Here is a 19,719-nt window from a genome sequence, read left to right on the forward strand (position 1 = left end):
AATATACTCGTATAACTCCGTACAGCTATGAACAACCGAACGAGAACTTGTTGCTAATGCGATCGACTCCTATAACATCACTTTATTGTATTGATCAGCGTGTGACAGTAATCGAATCCGATAGCAACATCCGTTACTGTATTCATCCGCGTGCGACGGTAATTACTATATTCATGTTATAAATGCAGCTGAAGCTAATAAGGCAAAATTACGTGCATCAGCAACCTGGACAGAAGTCCCAAGCTTTTGTATGAATTCAAACGCAGCCGTGGTAAAAGAAACTAATAGCATGAAAGAGCTCATTACTGTTGTTTTCACACAGACAAAGGATTAATAAAGTATATAAAGTGTAAGGTTCATAATACCTATGAAAACGAGTGAAAAACGAAGGAATCCTAAATTTAACGCCATCTAACCCGAGGGAAAAACTAGCTTCCAATGAGACATACCAGTCAAATTTTGGCCTTAAATTACATCGTAAGACGAACAGTATGACTTCGTTCCACAAGTTAAGTATCCAGATATTCATTAATATGCTAACTAGGGACAAAAACATTAGCCGAGACCAAGTGATATGGTTGAATCTGGAGCCAAGGAAAAAACAGACTAGCCGGCATCCTTGTCTGTCTAAGCCACACCTCCTTACAATAGTGCTGTTTGACGACAAGCTAGTGTAATTGTAATTTAATTGAAAAGTAATAAAATAATATTTAAAGGTAATTAAATTAACTTTATTAGGCCTAATATTAATTTCAGTTGTCATTGTAATTTGATAATACGACTGGTAATAATTTGTAACTATAATTGACATAAGCGCAATGTAATTACTAACGGCAATAGTCTGTTAAACGTATGAAGACGTCATACATACGAATTCCTTATATCTGATATCTGATTATATGCCACAAGATAGATACCTTATTGACTATGTTAAATGTCAACATAGTTGAACACACGTCTCCTTCAAGACGTTTGTACAAACTTGGCATAAGTGAGAGAGTTGTTACGTTAGTCATGTTAGGCAATCAGGAGAGAATGAGATGGATACGGCGACGCAAACCCGTATTCGTCATCCGCTGATTCAAGCATGAATGACTGCCGAGTTAGTGTTTATACTACGCTAATATGATGATACATATAATACAATTATAATGCTTTAGTCGGACAGAATCCGATCTTCATTCTGTTCGATTACATTCATATTGAATTATCCTCAGATCGGATTCTCGTTCGTTTTCAATTACACCTGTACTGAATTATCCGAAGTCAGAATGCCTTGAGCCTACAGCGTTAGCCACTATAAAAATAACTACCGATATGTTGTACAGCGAATACTTAAGGCTAGGCTAGGCTACTGAATATGCATAGGATATATATCATCGTGAACACTAGGCTAGCCGTAGTTAATTTTATTCTATTTCTCTCCATACTGAATATCATAAGTCAATATGCATTGAACGGAGAATTAGTTGATATTAACAATTATCGTATCGTATAAGTAAAGGAAAGTAACCTTAAAGACGAAGGAGCAGATCTGAAAGACCAACCATGGCCTAAAAGCTTCTGATGCAAGGAACTCGAAGCAGGAAAATGCCTAAAGAGGCTCTAAGGACACTGTGCCTCTATAAACTACTACTTTTAATAGAAAACCGACACGAAGAAGCCTGCACTTCTCTTCCTAAACACTATGTAGCCTATTATCCCTACTCGTCTATATCTGACCTAAGTTTTTATCATCCTGAGAACTTACACATCGAGGGAAGGGGAATCTGCTGCCAACACTGCCTGCTCCGCGCCAGGGGGGACGGCGGATCCTGCCCTGTGGGCTTGCGGATCCCCATAACCCCCAGCACCGGTTAGGGCTGTCTCTGGAACAGGCAGGGGAGCTGGAAAAGAACGATTAGTAATTTCAGTACCCCTATTGCTTGATCTATCCTCACTTAATCTTGACATAAATTCAGTAAACAGAGACGTCATACTCGATGTCAGCCTACTCTCAGAGTCTCTTAAAGAGCGCTGTCTCTAAGTCTTTATCTTGGTCTACATTAGTCTCTTCCTGCCTACGCTTACTTCTTAATACAAGACCTTTCCTATGTTTGAGATATCCTAACATCCGGTCCAAAGACCACTCCTGACATTCCACACATCTGGTCTTTACATTACATTGAACATGCCTACAATTTACGCATAAGCAATGATTATCGTGTCTTAGGGTACTCATCCTTTTCTTGCATTGTTGGCAAAGACGATACGTTGTTGAACTTCCGCTCGTCGTTTTCTGTGATGTCGTGGCTGAGAATGCAGTAGTCGTTGTCGTAGCCTGTGTTGTTTCTTCCTTTGCAGAATCAATGTCTAATGACAAGGTATTAAGAGCAATCCAACCGTAATCCAAAGGGATGCGTAATTCGTCACCAAAATCAATCAAATCAAAGGTGCAAATGAAGGCCGGGCAAGACCAAAAAGGAGTTCGCTGTGGATACATCTGTACTCCACCGCGAACGATAAGTGATTGACGTGAGAGGGCAGGTGTGACCGGCCCGTGAGGCAGGGCTACCAGCAGTGGGCTGGTAACTAGGTAACGAGGGTGTTTGCCAGGAGATTGGCAACACTGATCATTTATTTTAACCAAAGATTTGGTAAATTTTTAATAAATGATGGTTCGGGCTGGTAAGTGACCAGGGCTTATTCAGGTGTTCAGGGGTGTATTGCAATAACAATTTTTAAGCTTGATACACATGATCTATATACTATTTTGACTGATTTTGTTGTGATTTATATATTTCTTACCCTCCTCTTTTGTGTACAGTGGTCCCCTGTATTTGCGGGGGATATGTACCAGTCCCCCCCCACCCCCCACCCCCCCGCGAATAGTTGGAACCCCTATAAAGACTCTGAAAACAGCCTATTTTGGTAAGTAAAACTCAAGAAAAAAAACCCGCAACAACATTTTTAAACATGAAATTTTATTATTAAAATGAAGTTTTATTGTATACTTACCGAACAATTATAGAGCCGTGATTTCCACGAGCGGCAGGATACTAAATTCAAATTTAGCGCGTCGGCGTCGCCAACACTGGTGGTGATGACGTCATCTCCCTCCACTCGCGGAGAACCAGGTACAACTGCCCAGGTGAATCCAATTCTTTTCTGCCCGTCCGTCCACCTAAGGGGAGGAGGGTGGGTATAATCATAATTGTTCGGTAAGTATACAATAAAACTTCATTTTAATAATGAAAATTTCATTTTTATTGTAGTGTCTTACCGAACAATTATAGAGCTGATTACACATTTATGGAAGGTGGGATTCAGTGGACCACTAGTATTTTTAAATGGTTACATTTATTGCAATACCAGTAAACACTCAAGGTGTCTGTTTTGTACCTTACCATTGTAAGAGAGCTACAGCAGACTGTTACTGCCTCTGGTCGGTGCTCTTCTTCTTACTATTGTAGAGAATTAGAATTTGCCCAAAGTTAGCCTCTACAGGAGTTGGAATCCTTCCGTAGTTCAAGCGAGTCAAGGCTGACTGACGGAGGATATTAAAACACAATAAAGATTGCCCTTGCCCTGGGCTAAGAACCAGAAATTCAATCATACAAAACATTTGTCAACCAACCACCAGATTTAAAAACATATATACCCAACCATTGTAAAATCTGAACCTAACAGACTGGTGATTATCCCAGGTACTCAGTACCCCCAGCTTCCCTTGAACTCGACAACCTATGTTCAAGGTGAAAAGTTAGCATAGAGGTGACGACCCCTGTGCCGTTTCTCCCAACACCATGCCAGAAACCGCCACCGGACCTAACGTTTTACAATTCTCGAAAACCGTTTCTATCTCTTTGAGATAATGACTCGCAAAAACCGAATTCGATCTCCAGAACGTGCTCTGAAGAATCGAAGCTAAGATAAATTCTTTCTGAATGCTAAAGAAGTTGCACTGCTCTAACCTCGTGAGCTTTAACTCTCAGAACGGAAAGATTGTCGTTCTCGGACTGCGAGTGAGCTTCCCTGATAAGCTCTCTAATAAAGAACGATATAGCATTCTTAGAAAGAGGACGAGAGGGATTTTGAACCGAGGTCCAGAGCTTAGAAGATTGTCCTCTGATACCCTTAGTTGGCAAGATACTGCTTAATAGCCCTGACTGGACATAAGAGCCTTTCTTCCTCCTCATGTCCAACCAAATCAGATAAGTTCCTTACACAAAACTCCTCGGCCAAGGATTAGAAGGATTCTCATTTTTGGCTAGAAAGGTCAAAGATACCGAAAATACAGCATTGCCTTGAGAGAAACCGACTCTTTTGTCTATAGCGTGCAATTCGCTGACACGCTTAGCAGAAGCTAGTGCAATAAGAAAGAGTGCCTTCTTAGTCAAGTTCCTGAGTGAAGCCGACTTCAAAGGCTCAAACGGTGGCCCATGAGGAACTTAAGCACCACATCTAAGTTCCAAGCCACTGTATCTTGCGGGAGCTTAGTGGTTTCGAAAGACCTAATGAGGTCCGACAGATCTGAATTGGAGGAAATATCCAAACCTCGATGTCGAAAAACCGAAGAGAGCATGGCTCTATATCCTCTGATCGTCGAAGGAGCCAGTTTCTTAGAGTTCCTAAGAAATAGAAGAAATCTGCTATTTCTGTTAAAGAGGTCTCAGAAGTAGAGACTTTAGCACTTCTACACCACTCTCTGAAGATTCTCCACTTCCCTTGATAGAGTTTGTTAGAAGACTCTCTCCTACAACGAGCGATAGCTTCTGCAGCTCTTCTTGAAAATCCTTTCGCTCTGACAAGATTCCGGACAGTCTGAACCCTGTCAGAGCTAGAGCGGACATTTTGGTGGAACCTCTTGAAGTGGGTTGTTTGAGAAGCCACTTCTCTGGAGGAAGAAGTCTGGGGAGTCTACTAACAACTGGAGAAGGTCCGGGAACCACTCTTTTCCTGGCCCAAAAGGGAGCGATTAACGTTAGCGTTACATTGCTGTGCGACATGAACTTGTTCAGCACCTCTCTTATTAGACCGAACGGAGGGAATGCATAAGCTTCCAGACCCGACCAATCCAACAGCATTGCGTCCACCGACCAAGCTAGAGGATCTGGGACTGGAGAACAAAAGAGAGGAAGACGGTTGTTCCTCGATGTCGCGAACAGGTCTATTGACGGTCGTCCCCAAAGGCGCCAAAGTTTTTCTGACAATCTTGTTGTCCAAAGTCCACTCCAGAGGTAACACTTGCTGTTGACGACTTAAACTCGTCCGCCAGGACGTTCATCTTTCCCGGAACAAATCTCGGGACTAGCTGAACCTTCGCTTCGTTTGACCACAGGAGGAGATCCTTGGCTACTTCGTACAGAGAGAAAGACTGAGTCCCCCCCTGTTTCCGCACGTACGAGAGAGCGTGGAGTTGTCGGAATGCACTGCCACTACTCGGCCTTCTACTAAGCTCCGAAACTGTCTGAGCCCTAAGAAAATTGCTAACAGTTTCCTTTACATTTATGTGGACTTCTTCTCCTCTCCGACCAAGCTCCTGAAGTCCGTTGATTTCCCAGTAGGGCTCCCAACCTGTGTCCGATGCGTCGGAAAAGAACTGTAGGTTCGGGAGGATGGGTCGTAAATCTAACCCTTCTTCCAACCTTGCTCGAGAGAGCCACCACCTTAGGTCCTCTTTTATTTGATCTGTGACAGGAAAGGTAATCGAGTCTGGTTGTGTCTTCCTGCACCAAGAGGCTCTCAGGAAAAACTGCAGAGGTCTCATGTGCAGTCTTCCCAACGTCACAATTTCTCCACTGACGTCAATTTGCCCAGGAGCCTCATCCACTGATTGGCAGAACTTACCTTTTTGTCCAAGAACTCCTGAACTGTCTCCAGACAGCCTTGAACCCTCTTCGGGGACAGAAAAGCCCGAAAAACTTGAGCATCAGAATCATCCCCAAATAAAGGATGCTCTGAGATGGAACCAACTGGGACTTCTGTTTGTTGACCAGAATTCCTAACTTTCTGGCAAGATCCAGAGTTGTTCCAAGGTCCTTCATGCACCGACTCTCTGATTCCGACCGGAGAAGCCAATCGTCCAGATAGAGGGAGATTCTTACTCCTAATATGTGTAGCCAGCTTCCTATCGGGGATAGAAACCCTGGTGAAAACTTGAGGATTGCGGTCGCTAGTCCGAAGCAAAGCGCCCGAAATTGAAACACCTTGCCTTCTGAACATGAACCATCAGGTACTTCGAGATTCGCGATGTATCGGAATGTGAAAATAAGCGTCTTGCATGTCCAGAGAGACCATCCAATCCCCTGTCTGATGGACTCCAGAACCGACCGAGTGGTCTCCATATGAAATTTTGTGTTGCTGGGACATGCAAGTTCAGGGCGCTCACATCCAAAAACCGGCTCCAGCCCCCTGATGACTTGGGAACTACAAAAAGGCGATTGTAAAAGCCTGGAGGAAAATCCCCTTCTATCTGTTCTATCGCTTCTTTGAGAACAAGCGCTTACCACTTCTCGCGGCTAGCGCCAGAAATTTGTCTGAGCCCGGAGAGTATGCCTGGAATGGAATTGGCACAGGTGAGAGCGAGGGAGGTAGAAACGAGAGGAATACGATAGCCGAACTTGAGTACTTGCACTACCCAGGCTTCTGCTCCTCTGTTTTCCCATTCCTCCCAAAACAGAGCCAGCCTGGCTCCCACTGGTGCATGAAGACCGAGCTTTCATTTGGAAGGTTTGTTAACCTTGGCCGAGGCCTTAGACTGAGGGTCGCAAATTCGATTTCGGCCGAAAGAAGCGCTTGGTTTTCTCCCTCGAAAAGGCGCTTGGGCCAGAGGAGAAACCGAAGGAACAGTCTCCACAGGAGCTTTAGGTCTCTTAGTAGACTGTGCCAGTAAATCCGAAGTAGATTTCTTATCTAGCGCAGACGAAATTGACAACACTACATCGTCTGGAAAGAGGTTATCTTTCACAAAAGGAGCAAACAAGAGAGCAGATTCTGTTGGGAAGTAACGTAACCCTTTTTAGAAGCAAAGGAGCACCAAAGTTGCCTTTCTTAAGGTACCAAAGGCGATGAGCGAAGCTAACTCATCACATCCATCCCTCCCCTAATGGATTTGTCCGCACAGGACAGAACACCACTCCAATCCTCCGCTAACTCCTGGGAAAGAGAAGGACCAGTCTTCGATCTTGGCCGCTAAAAGCGCCAATAGTCCAATCAAGGAAGCTAAAGACTTCCAAAGTTTTAAATTGATTCTTTACAACGTGGTCCAACTCAGGCGCTGTAAAGAAAACTTTCGCTGCGGCGAAAGCAGATCTTCTAGAGGAGTCGATTAAACTGGAGAAGTCTCCTGGGAGGAGGCAGAAACTCCCAGAGAAGGAGCTTCCCCAGTTACATAAAACCTATACCTCTTACGAAGCAACTTAGAGGGAGGGGGTAAGCAAAAAGAGCCTTCCCTAAGTTCCTCTTTTCATAGACATCCATTTCTCCGTATTTTTTTTTTTTTCTCTTTCAACGAATGTCTAACCGCTTTAGATAGAACAAGTTTTGGGAGGAGAGGGTCTGAAGTTTTCCTCCTCATCAAAAAAGTCGAAGTTGGGGAGCGCGGAGCCGCTTTCTCAAAATAATCTGGATAAGATACCAGAAGAAATCTAAGGAGACGTGAATACACGAGAGGTGATGTGAATCCTCCTCCTACTACTTCTCATTCTCCGATACCGCCGAAGAAGTAGACGGAACTACAACCGGATCTGAAGGTTCGAACCACCCTTGGACTCATTCATCCAGTTGGTTAACATCTCTAACTGCTTGCGCAAAGGCGCCAGAGACGAATCAAAAACAGTTAACGAAGGCTTGGAAGAGCCTAAATGTTCAGCAGGAGGCGGAAAAACTACTTGCGCCTCGCTCGGAGCCGCCGAAATTCGAGGCGAAACAGGCGCATCAGGCTAACAGACGAAAAGCGCTAAAGAAACACCCTTAGAACTGCTAGCTACAGCGCTAAAACCACAATCTCTACTAGTAGATGGAGCCGAAAAAGGCACAGATTGAGGCGACGAACGAGCGCTAACGGCCGCGGCGCAACCCTACTCTCAGGCTCCTTATACCGCTTGACTGGAGGAGGCGAAGAATCGGCGCCTGAACGCCTCTTTAAGGGACGTCGAAACGGGCGAATCTCGCCAAGAGCGCCGCGCGACCGGAGACGAATCGCTTGAATCATTCGAAAGGCGTCTGACCGCAACACCTTTCAACGCTTAACCGAGCCCTGTTGAGGCGCAACAGGCTCAACAAGAGAGGCGCCTGTCTGTGGGCAAATCATCCCGATCGACTCCTTGGACTTCCGGTATGTCTTCTCCCCGGTGCGGGGGAGCTGGGACAGTGACCTTTGTCTAGGAGACGTTGTCAGGACAGACAGACGCACCCTCAAACTACACTCTTTACCTGAGGCCGCTTTCTCCAAAAACGTCTTAACTGAATTACCAAGTTGCAAACCGTATTCGCTAGTACCCGAAAATTTTCTGATCTAACCCAAACCTCGATTCCATATCTGGCGAATGGGTTGTCGGAAGAAAGAAACCTACGACCGGGAAGCCGGAGAAGTGGGATTAGTAGGAGGAATAAGGATGGTGTAGTTAAAGGAGACATAACAACTTTGAGGAGAAACAGAAGGAACAGATGCATCGCAAGACGAAGCAGAGCTAAGTTTACTTTCCCTAAGCGCTGCTTTTCTAATTCTGTCTTTAGCTAATTTCTCCGAGTATGAACTAAAAACTTCCATTGAGAATCAGTCCAATCACTACACTCGTTTACATGTTTCGATCTGCTGAACAAACCTGTCCCCTACACTTAACACATTTAGTGTGAGAATCATATTCTAACTTGGATAATCTAGTTTTACATCCTGAGATGCAAAACCTAACTCCCGACGGACTAGAATCCGACCATGGCAACGTCCTAAATAAAAAGCAAAATAACAACAACGCCAAAAAAGAGTACTTCACCAAATTCCGAAGATCAATTCCACCAGAAAAAAAAGCGAAGCAAAGTCATCCAACCGCACCGACCACCGATGTTCACCGGACGCCGGCAGGAAAAAGAATTGGATTCACCTGGGCAGTTGTACCTGGTTCTCCCGCGAGTGGAGGGAGATGACGTCATCACACCAGTGTTGGCGACGCCGACGCGCTAAATTTGAATTTAGTATCCTGCCGCTCGTGGAAATCACGGCTCTATAATTGTTCGGTAAGACCACTACAATAAAAATGGTCTTTCATAGTTTTGTACATCCCAAAAAGTGAATTTTATAATGAAATTGATAAAAAAAACCAGGAATTTCTAGATATTTCTCATATAAAAAATACCACGAATGGGCGAATAATGGGTAGATATGGTCCAGTGAGAAATCTGCAAATCCGTGAGTCCGTAAAAAATCCGAGACGTGAATAAGGGGGGCCTACTGTATTGTACATTCATTTCTGGTTTTCATAAACCCCAGTTCCCACTAGGGTCACCCCTTGTTTGCTGGATATGAGAAAAAAAACATCATGCCTTTTTTCTATTTTTTCCATGTCCAAAATTTTCATTAAAATGATATTGTCATGTTACAATAAAGTTTTATACATACTTACCTGACAGATATATACTTAGCTATAGACTCCGTCGTCTCCGACAGAATTTCAAATTTCGCGGCACACGCATACCGGTAGGTCAGGTGATCTACGCCCTGACCCTGGGTGGCAGGACTAGGAACATTCCCTTGTTTTCTAATCAGAATTCTTCTCTTCCACCTGTCTCCTGCGGGGAGGCTGGGTGGCCATTAATCGTATATATCTGTCAGGTAAGTATGTATAAAACTTTATTGTAACATGACAATATCATTTTTATACATTCAACTTCCCTGCCAGATATATACTTAGCTGATTAGCACCCATTGGTGGTGGGTAAGAGACAGCTAACTACTGAAATAGACAGGTAAACAACATATGTTGTAGGTATTTATAAACCTTGGTTCCTACCTTATTAGGCTGAAGACTTCGCGGCTACTGCCTTGTAGTCTGCTTAGCCCTCAAGAGCCTCAGCGAGATAATGATCTATGGCTAAGAGTTCTTGTGGGTCTGCCAATGGGGTCTTATCCACTTACTCGGCAGAGCCTAAAGGCCTTTGTCATTGGGTGCTATCCACTTACATGACAATACACCTTGTTCAAGGAGCACAAAACCGATCCCGATCACCTGATCCTAACATCCATGTTAGTTTCTAAGATTGTAAGGAGTCATCCCCGAACTCCTCACAAACAACCAAAAACTCGAAACATAATTATACTTTCATTACAAAATATACAAAAAAATTTTGTACTCCCCTAACTAGTCATACATACCCTTGATCGCCTACCAGCAATGACACTCTGCTCCCGTGCGACAGTAGTGAGCTTGCTACTAGAAAACCAAGCACATTACTGACAAGGAGGGTTTATGTACGATAAAAACACAAAATTAAGGATCAGTCTTTGCTCCAAGACCCAGTACTGTATCTGCTGATACAAAAGGACCTAGTGAGAAGCACTTCTCATAGGTCACTCTCACGTCCTTCAGATAATGAGATGCAAAACACTGAATTGCACCTCCAATATGTAGTCTCGATGATATTCTTCAGAGACATGTTCTGAACGCCAAAGACGTTGCTACTGCTCTTACTTCATGCGTCTTGACCTTTAGAAGACCGAAGGATGCCTCAGAGCAGTTCTTGTGAGCGTCTGTAATAAGCTTCTCACAAAGAAAGCTAAGGCGTTCTTGGACATGAGTCGTTTGGGGTTCTTCACTGCCCACACCAAAGACCTTGTTGACAAGCTCCCATCTGTCTTCTTCCTCTCTAAATAGAATTTAAGAGCTCTCACTGGACAGAGAGATCTCTCTATCTCTCTGCCTACCAGGTTAGATAGGCCTTTTACCTCAAAACTTCTGGGCCAAGGTTTTGCTGGGTTTTCGTTCTTTGCCAGGAAACATTGTCTGGAAAGAACAGATGGCAGCATCTCCTTTGAACCCCCCCACCGTGGATCCAGAGCGTGTAATTCGCTCGTCCTCTTGGCTGTAGCGAGAGCCACCAGGAACAAGCATTTCCTAGTGACGTCGCGGAAGGACGCCAGATGTAAAGGTTGCGAATTTGTCCGATGAAAGAATTTCAGGACACGTCTAGATTCCAACTAGGTGTTCTAGGAGTAGCTGCTTTCGACGTCTTCAAAAGATCTAATTAGATCGTGTAGATCTTTGTCGTTAGCAATGTCTAGGCCTCGATTCCTGAAAACCGAAGACAGCATGCTTCGGTATCCTTTATTGTCGAGACAGATAGGTGTGACTCCTTTCTCAGAAAGAGGAGGAAATCGGCAATATTCACTATAGAGGTACTGGAGGAGGACAGCTTCTGAACCTTACACCACCTCCTAAAGACTTCCCACTTCGACTGGTATACTCTTCTCGTCGAAGCTCTGCGGGCTCTAGCGATAGAGCCCGCAGCCTCGCGAGAAAAGCCTCTCGCTCTGACAAGTCTTTCGATAGTCGAAAGGCAGTCAGAGCGAGACCTGGGAGGTTTTGTGATGAAACCTCTCGAAGTGGGGTTGTCTGAGTAGATCGTGTCTGTTTGGAAGCGATCTGGGGAAGTCCACTATCCACTCCAGTACCTCCGTGAACCATTCCTGGGCTGGCCAAAATGGGGCTATGAGTATCAACTTCGTGCTCTTCGAAGCTACAAACTTCCTGAGCACTTCCCCCAGGATTTTGAACGGGGGAAAGGCGTAAGCGTCCACACCCGACCAATCCATGAGAAACGCGTCTATAGCGAAGGCTCTCGGATCCTCTACTAGAGAGCAAAAGGTCTCTATTCTTTTGGATAGGAACGTCGCAAACAGGTCTATGTGAGGTCTCCCCCACAGGGACCAAAGACTTCGACACACTTCTTCGTGAAGAGTCCATTCTGTGGGAAGGACCTGGTTTCTCCTGCTCAGTCTGTCCGCTCTCACATTTTTGATCCCTTGAACAAACCTTGTGAGGAGAGTTATGCCTCTTTCTTCCGTCCAGGTTAACAGGTGTTTTGTCAACTGATAGAGAGAACGATCGTGCGTGCCTCCTTGCTTTCTTATGTAAGCCAGAGCCGTGGTGTTGTCTGAGTTGATCTGTATTACCCCGTCTCTGACTATCTTTTCGAAGGACTTTAAGGCTAGGTGTATGGCCACAAGTTCCTTGCAATTGATGTGCCAGGACACCTGTTCCTTTGTCCAGGTGCCTGACACCTCCCTTGCTCCCAGCGTCGCTCCCCTATCCCGACTCCGAAAGCGTCGGTAAACAACACTTGGTCTGGGTTCTGCAGAGCAAGCGATAAGCCTTCGTTCTTTTGAAGCTGAGGGATCCACCACCTCAGATGCTCTTTTACTTCTTGTGGAAGTTGGAAGATGTCCGAGAGTTGACCCGTCTTCCAGCTCCACACCTCTTTGAGGAAAAACTGAAGAGGGCGAAGGTGAAGTCTCCCTAGCGAGAAGAACTTCTCCAATGAGGACAGGGTCCCTAAAAGGCTCAGGTAATCCCTCGCTGAGCTGTCCTTTCTTTCTAAGAAGCTCGAGATTCTCGACAAACCTCGAGCAATTCTTTCTCGCGAAGGATATACCCGAAAACCCCGAGAATCCATCTGAATCCCCAGATAGGACCAAGTTTTCTGGCTGGGGATCAGTTTGTGACTTCTCGAGGTTGAACGAGCAACCCTAGCGAATCTATCATGTTCCTTGTTACTTCCAAGTCCTCCAAGCACTGACTCCTCGACTTGGCCCTGATCAGCCAGTCGTCCAAGTAGAGGGAGATGTTTATCCCTTCTAGGTGAAGCCATCTTGCTACATTCGCCATGAGGTTGGTGAATACTTGTGGGGCTGTAGACAGACCGAAGCACAGAGCCCTGAATTGAAAGATCTTGTCTCCTATCACAAAGCGAAGATATTTCTTTGACTGATGGTGAATGGGAACGTGGAAATAGGCGTCTTGTAGGTCCAGAGAGACCATCCAATCTCCTGGCCGAAGCGCCGACATGACAGAGGCGGACGTTTCCATACGAAACTTCTTTTTCTGTACGAAGCGATTCAGAGCGCTTACGTCCAGAACTGGCCTCCACCCCCCCGATGCCTTTGGTACTAGAAAAAGGCGATTGTAAAATCCCGGGGAGTGTGGATCTTGTACCAGTTCGATGGCCTCTTTTTCCCACATTTGCTCCACCATCTGAAGAAGAGTCTTTCGCATTAACGGGTCTCTGTACCTCGCTGACAGTTCCCGAGGCGTAGATGTTAGGGGCGGTTTGTCGTCGAAGGGGATTACATATCCCTTCTTCAGGACCGACACTGACCAAGGGTCGGCTCCCCTTTGTTCCCATACTCCTGCAAAGTTCAGGAGTCTGGCGCCCACTGGTGCTTGGAGGAGCAACAAGTCACTTAGATTTTTTGAATGGTCTAAATGAAGACCTTCCTCTCTTTTCAGAGCTCTTCTTTCTGGCAGGGGGACGAGCCGTTGCACCTCCACGCAGGGCTGCTGAGTAGGACGAGGTTCCTTCTTAACCGTCGCCACTACCGGTCGTCCTTTCTTGGACTTGTTTGAGTAAGTAGGTCTTGTGTTGCTTTCTCCGTTCAGTTAGTGAGCGATATATCCTTGACTAACTGAGAAGGAAAACAGATGATCTGATAGCGGGGCGAACAGTAAGGCAGTCCTCTGGCTCGGAGAAACCCCTTTCGATAAAAGGGAACCATACACTGATCTCTTTTTCAGGAGACCAGCACCGAAAAGTGAAGCCACTTCACCTGAACCGTCCTGTACTGCCTTGTCCATGCAGGACAGAACGCTATGGAGAATTTCTGGGTTCTTCAGAAACTCCGGATCCTTAGATTTGTTGGCCAGAACTCCGAGCGACCAATCCAGAAAATTGAACACCTCTAAGTGACAAAAAGTCCCTTTAGAAGTGGTTCAACTCTGAAGTGCTCCACGTCGCTCTGACCGATCCTAAGGAGTGACGTCTAGAGGCCTCCACTAAACTGGCAAAGTCGGCATCTGCAGAGGCGGGTTAAAGAAAGACCCATAGTCTCTGTCCCATACCAAATACCTCTCTTCCCGTGCAATCTGGAAGGAGGCATGCAGAATACCGTCTTTCCTAACTCCTTCTTCTTGTCCATCCAAGAATCTAAAGAATGGAGTGCCTTCTTCATTGATATCGCAGGCTTCATTTTCAAGAATGCCGACGATTTAGCCGTAGCTGAGCTCGAAAAGAGCGAACGAGGAGAAGGAGGAGGCTGGCATGCAGGGACTAAGAGAATCTCAAACTCTTTGTAGTAGTAAAGAGGCCAAGACTTTGTAACTCGAAAGTCCCTCATTAGCAGGAGGATCGTCGTCAGACAACTCGTCTAACCCTCGATCCGACGAAGGAGAACGTTCTCGTTTTGAGGAAGAGTCCTTCCAAGAACCTCCTATGTTCTGAAGGAGAGGAGCTTCCATTTGGCGAAGAGTCATACCTCCAGAACGAGTCCCCGACTCTTGACTCCTGGCTCTTGACTCTTGCCTCCTGACTCCTGCCTCCTGACTCCTGACTCCTGCCTCCTGACTCCGGACTCCTGCCTCCTGACTCCGGACTCCGGACTCCTGGCTCCTGCCTCTTGACTCCTGCCTCCTGGCTCCTGGCTCCTGCCTCTTGACTCCTGCCTCTTGCCTCCTGGCTCTTGCCTCCTGGCTCTTGCCTCCTGGCTCTTGCCTCTGGCTCTAGCCTCCTGGCTCTTGCCTCTTGCCTGGATGCCTCCACACTCTTGGCTCTTGGCTCCTGCCTCCCTGGTTGACTCCTCACTCCTGGCTCTGGCTTCCTGCCTCCTGGGTGACTCCTCACTCCTGGCCGGTGCCAACGTGTGATTTGTTTCATCCAGGTTCGTACAGGAAACCTCACCTCGTGTAGGAGTATCGATCCTGGAGGTAGATACCTCCATACGTCTGGAGGATCTTTTAATAGGAAGGGAAGTGTCTTTCCTTCTAGGAGGCTCCTTTGACAGACTCCTACAAATGACGAAATCTGTTCCTGCATCGCCATCATGAACCTCTTTGTAGCCTCCTCTTTATCCTCTTCGGGAGGAGGGGAAGGAGGAGGAGGGGAGGAGTCCATAGCCTCCACCTCCTGCCTCCTTCTCACTCTGGTTGGAAGAATGGCTCTTCTCGCCTTCTTAACTCCCGATGGAGACTCCTCAGGGAAGTTTTCCGGGCTCGAGTCAATAGTCGGCGCCCTCCAACTCCTCTTGAGAGGCCGAGATCGATCGGAATCTCTCCAATCACGTCTCGGTGATGAAGATCCCGACGACGAGAAACACTCACGTAGGACGCTTTTACAATAGCGGTCCTTGGCAGTCTGGGGTGTCACAGAAACCGCCGAAGGGACACCTGATCGGTGGGGATTCTCCACAACCTCCTTTCGGCTTTCGACATTCCTTCTCCTCTGGGCAGTGAGCTTGGAAGAGGTCTAGACCTAGGAGCGTTGCTGAGCCGACCAGATGCCCCCTCCACTACACTGGGGACACTTATATCACTGTCTAATGACAAATCACTAGCCTTACCTTGTATGGCAGCCATTTTGTTTTCCATTATTTTGAAGGCTGCTTTTAGATCTGCAAGTTCTTTCGCTGGATCTACAGGTTCTGCAATAGGAGAAGGGGCTGCAATGGAAGGAGAAGTAGCAATACTTACCCTTGGGGAAGATCCCAAGCTTGGAATTAGTTCAGATCTAGAACTACTTAAACTTCTATGAGAAGCCTTCCTCGCTCTCTCTCTTTCTAACTTTTTCAAATAATTAGTTAGATTCTTCCATTCGTTCTCACTCAAATTCTCACATTCTTTACAAGTATTAGTAAAAGAACATTCATACTCCCTGCACCTCTTGCATACCGTGTGAGGGTCTACCGAAGCTTTCGGCAACCTCACCTTACAGCCTACATTCACACAACGTCTCACAACCATACCAGAGTCAGACATATTTAAAGAAAAATCCAAAATCAAGTCCACAAAACAGTCCACACAAGCGTATGCCAATCCAACAATCCAGATACGTCACCAAAAGTCGGTCAGAAAGATACCCAATTGCCGGCGAAAAAAGAAACCAATCGGGAGGAACAACAACAATGTTGATGGTCCGGCGACAGAAAGAATTCTGATTAGAAAACGGGAATGGTTCCTAGTCCTGCCACCCAGGGCAGGGCGGTAGATCACCTGACCTACCGGTAGCGTGTGCCGCGAAATTTGAAATTCTGTCGGAGACGACGGAGTCTATAGCTAAGTATATATCTGGCAGGGAAGTTGAATGTATAAAATTTCTATTTTGGTATATTGAAGACTACTACTTTAGCCTGGTTCCCATCAGTTGCCAACTGTAATATTTATATTTTTGCGTGTGTTTAAGATATTAACTATCTTAAGGCCAGGTACTAAACACGGAGCCCATTTGCCAAAACTGTAGTTACTGAATCAAGAGGAGGCAGCCAGTATTAGCCTTCGGTTTTTAACTTATTTACTACCTCAACTACACCCAAGGGAATGCATATTAAAAAAAACATAAACAAAAGACTGTAAGTAGGCATATCTCTGTAAAAGTAAATTTGCAAAAAATTTCAGTATATGACTTTTATATCAAGCATATTAATAAGACATCAGAGCACAGGATAAAAAAAAATTACTATTACATTTTTTATTTTACTGATGTGCACCAGGGGATTTAAGAGGATAAAACTGAAGAATACTAATGGGCCCCTCTGGTTTGGTAATTATCAGTTACTGACAAAATTAGTGCCATCAAAATGAAAGGCAATAATAAATATCATGATTGTACACAGCCAGGAACCAGGGATAATGTTCACTTCCAGTCCGAACATCTCTACTTGATTTTTTATTTTAGCTTTCGAATCTCCATGAAAATATGAAAAAATATTCTATACACATAATTCTTGCAAATTAGTATTATTAATCATAATAAAAAACAAAACATACTAGTATTTAAATAATTACGGATTTTTTCTATTTCAATTCTTTCAATTCTGCAAAATGCACTTAGGGAAATACATTTGATCCCTAAAGGACTAGTACTAAACATGGCAAAATACATTTGACCCCCAGAGGATAGTATTAAACAGGGTGAAATACATTTGACACCCCAGGGGATAGCTAGTATTAAACACGGTGAGATACATTTGACACCCCAGGGGATAGTATTAAGCATGGCGAAATACATTTGACACCCAAGGGGCTAGTATTAAACACTGTGAAATACATTTGACCCTCAGAGGCTAGTATAAAACACGACAAAATACATTCGACAGCCAAAGGGCTAGTATTAAACATGTCGAAATACATTTAACACCACAGGGGCTAGTATTAAACACAGTGAAATACATTTGACCCTCAGAGGCTTGTATTAAACATGGCAAAATACATTTGACCCTCAGAGGCTTGTATTAAACATGGCAAAATACATTTGACCCTCAGAGGCTAGTATTAAATACGGCGAAATACATTTGACCCTCAGTGGTTAGTATTAAACACGGTGAAATACATTCAACATCCCAGGGGCTAGTATTAAACATGGCAAAATACATTCAGCACCCCTGGGGCTAATATTAAACATGGCAAGATACATTTGACACCCCAGGGGCTAGTGCTAAACATGGTGAAATACTTTGGGTAATTCTAAGGAATAACTCCGAACGAACTGCAAGGAACGTAACCGCAAATACGACATCCACTAGGGATTAGGGCATCCAATGTATTTCACCTTGTTTAGTACTGGCGCCTGGGGGTTAATTATAGTCGACCGCCCTAAAATAACAGTAAATTCTTAATAAGCAACCTGAATACTATAGGAAACTGTAATTTCCAAAGAAATACCTGATGCAGAGTTATTATTTAGATTTACCTACATTTGATCCCCCAAGGGCTAGTATTAAACATGGCGAGATGCATTTGACACCCCAGGTGCTAGTCCTAAACACGGTAAAATACATTTGAGCCCCCAAGGGATAGTACTGAACACATTGAAATCAGTACCAGCCCTCGTGTGGAATTGGAGTTCGGACCGTAACAGAACTTTTACTGGAACCAGGCCGTGGTAGCATTCTTTAGCTATAGTTTTATTTAAAATGACTTGCGACTAGGTACTATATATAAGCTCCTTAGCTACCTTGGTAGATCTAGGGTACCTATCCGCGGCGGCCCTGACTATGGCAGTTGCGGTTTTTCAATGCAGTTTTACCTACTGAAGAAGAATTTAAAATAATATTCATTCGGACGACTGTAATTAACCCCCTGGGGCCAGTACTAAACACGGCAAAATACATTGGACGCCCCAATCCCTAGTGGATGTCGTATTGGCGGTTACGTTTATTGCGGGGTAATTCTAAAGAATAGTTCCTACAAACTGCAAGGAACGTAACCGCGGATACGACATCTACTAGGGATTGGGGCGTCCAATGTATTTCTGTGTTAAGTACTGGCCCCTGGAGGTTAATTACAGTCGTGCGAAGAAATATTAGGGTAAAAAACCGCATGGTACAGGGGTGGACCATGTACGATCAATGTGTACAACCCCAAGAAAAGTACATTATAACGCATCCTGACACCGGAGTAGAGGTCTTTAGCTCTGTTTCTCACCAACAACAAGTCGCGTCTGATGCCCATCTCCGATGTCAGGACGCGTTATAATGTACTTTTTTTGGGGTTGTACACATTGATCGTACATGGTCCACCCTTGTACCATGCGGTATTTTACCCTACTTTCAATTCTTGTTCAGTAAGTAAAATAACATAGGAAAACGTCAATTGCCATAGTCTAGGCCACAGCGGATTGCTTCTAAAGAAATACTGCTTCCTTTTTTTCTTCTTATTGTCCCCCCAAGATTTAAATAAAGTAAAGAAAGACCGAATAATGACACCATTGACTCGCTCCCTTCACGTTACTTGCCTAATGTCTGTCTAGGTATTTCTTGTTTGTTATAAAGCTGCCCAGGATCAACAGCCCTTGCTGGCAAACAGCCAGCTTCATCTACCTTAAGCAGGCTGCCGCAAAATAAAGCTTGAATAAAAGATAATGGTTAGAATCAACACAAAACACGAGATAAATAACATGAGAAATATACGGTTCGTTTAGTATATGACAGCTTCCCAAAACAAGTTAGCATTAGGCTATTAAAGCCCATTCTCAGAGTATCACAAAATGCTCCAGTTAGTCATTTATCAGGAGAGATATGAACGTTAGTGTCTCCCGGTTCACCAGGACACCCGACAAATCCGAGGAAATAGGAATAAATACTTACTTTCAGTAACAGGGAACAACAAAAGCAGGGAGCTAAATTCGTGGTTCCGATGAGGAATCAATGGTTGTTTACAAACGCTTTGAGCACTTAAAGCTAACATTTTGGTTCGCGAAGTTTTTTGGGGGGGCTGAAGGTATCCTCGGGCTACTAAATATTCATTACATGCAGTGAATGCTTAAAAATACAACATCTTGATATTTTAAACTCCATTATATTCATATTTCGTGAAATACTACGACTAAATGTCGTTTTTAAGAATTCAAACAAGAACTCGCTACTTTACGAGGCAATGTTATTGTTTTGATTTTAGTATTGTCAATAAGTCTGTTAGCGCTTAGCTGATTTTTTTTATATAAAATGTATAACGTGTATCTGCCAGGCGCCATGGTATTAAA

At 44.7% G+C, this 19,719-nt stretch overlaps 1 long non-coding RNA gene across 1 annotated transcript in view; it reads right to left on the reverse strand.

The window, feature by feature from the left end:
- The window catches only part of LOC135214081 (uncharacterized), a 41,961-nt gene extending 22,560 nt beyond the window's left edge, over positions 1–19,401 (reverse strand). The window contains exons 1-2 of the long non-coding RNA XR_010314254.1: positions 19,325–19,401; positions 18,973–19,083 (exon numbers count right to left, since the gene is read on the reverse strand). This is a non-coding gene — a long non-coding RNA (uncharacterized LOC135214081). The remainder of the gene's footprint in view (positions 1–18,972; positions 19,084–19,324) is intronic.
- Positions 19,402–19,719: the final 318 nt, after the last annotated feature.

Source organism: Macrobrachium nipponense, chromosome 45 (genome assembly GCF_015104395.2).
Source record: "Macrobrachium nipponense isolate FS-2020 chromosome 45, ASM1510439v2, whole genome shotgun sequence".
Taxonomy (NCBI): Eukaryota; Metazoa; Arthropoda; class Malacostraca; order Decapoda; family Palaemonidae; genus Macrobrachium; species Macrobrachium nipponense.